General features: G+C 33.1%; 1 pseudogene; it reads right to left on the bottom strand.

Moving 5' to 3' along the window:
* Nucleotides 1-2,454: 2,454 nt before the first annotated feature.
* LOC102880070 lies at nt 2,455-2,609 on the bottom strand (annotated as a pseudogene).
* Between the last annotated feature and the right edge of the window lie 408 nt (nt 2,610-3,017).

The following is a 3,017-nucleotide window of genomic DNA, read 5'->3' on the forward strand; positions in this document are numbered from 1 at the left end:
TAATGTTTCATACTCTTTAAAATAAAATATAATCAACGAGGGGGGTAAGAAAAAGCCAAAAATGGAATAGACACAAAAACAAATTAAACTATGTTTTAAATACATAAAATAATCACTGTAATGGGTAAAAAAAGAACCAATTCAACTAATGTTTGAATGCCATTTTGGACTGTATGTCTTCTATATTTATGTAAACAAACTTTCAGCTCTAGTGAATAAGATTTTCTTATTTATTTTTAACCTTAGACACATAGGGTAGTAGTTCTAAAACTATTATATATCCTATGAGTGAACGAATAAATATATTATGAATAATGGGGGCCAATTTTCTCATTGTTGGAGAAAGGATTTATATATAAGCAGAGGAGGAATATAGGAATAAATCCCGTGTTATTATATTGAGATTGGAAATATTGGTATGAATTGATGGTTTTTAACATATAGAGGTAGATAAAGATGCTAGGGAACTATCAGTGAAAAATCAGAAGGAATCCTTGCACTCATGAGTGCATGTGGGAGATAAGAACATAAGAGTTCCTAGCCACTGAGGACACAAAACGTTCTTCAGGATAGTAAAAATTATTCATAAAATGATATAAAATGTGACACCAAAGGGAAAAATGCAATTTAACCATTTTTAAATGGAACACGTCTTGTTTGAATTAAAGAAAGTTCCAGAAAACACAATTTTATGTTGTCTGCATGAAGTATTCATCCTTATCACTGTGACATTGGAAGCCAGCCACAAAGACAGTGATGGCTGAAGAGAGACCACTGGAGGCTTCAGTATCCAGTAGACAAACTCATCTTTGAGGTCTGGAGTTACTGGCAACATGCTCATTGAATGTTCCCAGGCATCAAAACACTAAACATTCCAAATCTATGAGAGAGGCTGAATAGAAGAGTAGGAAAGGATCAGGTGCTATGGGGCAGGTGACAAGATCTGTTAGTACACATGAGAAAATCCACAGGGGTCTACAGGTATGCAGTAGTGACTGGGTGAAAAGTTTAGGGGTATGGCTCTTTCAATAGCAGATAGAGGAGAACACTACCTTTACCTGTCACACACATGCACGCACATGCATATATGAAAACAATTAATGGGGACTATCTTAAAACCAAAATCCCTAATGTTGAGAAAGATGATAATAAAAGGTACTTTTGATTCGTATATAGAATTTTAAAATGTCATCAAATATCTATTTCTTTATCTCAAATCGAGATGATTTTTCTTTTTTGATTAAGTGAAATAACTTAAGATATTTATCAGTAAGAGACACTAATGTTGCTCAATGAATTTTTATTTACTTATCTGTTTCCACTTACTGCTACCAAAGTTAATTAAAAATATATCACATTCCAAGTGCTATGCTGAATGTTTTATATTTATTTTTGCACTTTATCCTCTTAATAGCCTTGTGTCTGCATTGTGCAGATAACTAAAGAAGGATAGGAGGGTTAAGGATAGGAGGGTTAACAACCAGCAAACATCAGAATATGAACTCAACCCAGATGTGGTCTGACAAAAGTCTAATGATTTAAGCACTACACAATGAGGTTTCCTGAACTAGACTAAAATTGATTGACAGTTTGGATTAAAAATGTATTTATACTATTTAATTTGATAGGAAAATGTTCCTTTATATTAAGTTCTGAGATAGATTACCTATTCTACATTTATAGAGATGTAGGTTTTTTTTAAGATTTAATAATATTTTTTATTTTTCAATTATAGTTGTCATATAATATTATATTAATCTTAGGTGTACAACATAACTCACTAAATGATCATTCCAATAAATCTATTACCCTTCTGACAATTGTATGTAATTATTATAATATTATTAACTATATTCCTTATGCTATACTTTATATCTCCATGACTATTTTGTAACTACCACTTTGTACTTCTTAATTCCTTTTATTACTGACTCCCCCAATTCCCCTTCCATCTAGTAACTCTCAAAGTGTTCTCCATATCTATGTATTAGTTTTTGTTTTTTTGTTTTTTGGGTTTTCTTTTTTGGTTTAGTTTGTCTTTAGATTCCACTTGTATGTGAAATCATATGGCATTTGTCATTCTCTATCTGACAACTTCATTCAGAACAATGCCCTCTAGCTCCATCATAAAATATATTTTCCATCCCTTCATTTTCCTTCTGTTTTCTTTTAATCTGAGGTGAGTTTCTTGTAGGCAGCATATATAAGGGTCATGTTTTCCTATCCATTCAGCCACCCTATCCTTTAAAAAAAAAAAAAAAGCTTCACATATTTATTACTGAACCAACTTACTAGTGCAGAAGCACATTACACAAAGAAGAAACTCATTTTTCCAATAATTTCTCAATAAAACGTGTCCAACTGTCTAGATAGTAGTGATCTTCTCAGTACTTCGGTAAGATCCAAGCAACATGGATACAGCAGAAATATATGTGCCATCTCATGCGTGATTTCTTATAGACCCAGCTTGGTACTTCTCCAGAGTCTCCTCTTGGAGCTGTACCTGATTTTATTACCAGTTTTCATCTGAATCAAATGGGGAACGGGACGATTCTGCTTTTTTCCTTGGCCAGGAACTGCTTGATCCTGAAAGCTTTGTGAGAAGACATGGCGAGTAAGACAACAGCACACACCACGATGGGGGAGAAAGAGATCAGCCATCCTATCTTTTGTTTGAAGCATTTAATTATTTTTCATTTAAAGTACTTGTCGATAAATATGTAGTTATTGCCATTCTTTATTCATATTTTTGATACATATTTTTTTCTTCTTCTAAAGTCCTTCCAGCATTTCCTGTAATACTGACATGGTGGTAATAAACTTTTTTAGCTTTTTCTTGTCTGGAAGCTCTTTATCTGTCCTATGAGTCTAAATGATAGCTTTGTTGGCAGAGTAATCTTAGTTGTAGGTCCTGATTTTTCATCATTTTGAAGATTTTGTGTTAAGCCCTTCCGACCTTCAAAGTTTCTGTTGAGAAATTGGCTGATAGTCTTATGGGTGCTCCCTTTTAGGTAACT

The sequence above is a fragment of the Pteropus alecto genome, unplaced genomic scaffold, assembly GCF_000325575.1.
Source record: "Pteropus alecto unplaced genomic scaffold, ASM32557v1 scaffold7, whole genome shotgun sequence".
Lineage (NCBI taxonomy): Eukaryota > Metazoa > Chordata > Mammalia > Chiroptera > Pteropodidae > Pteropus > Pteropus alecto.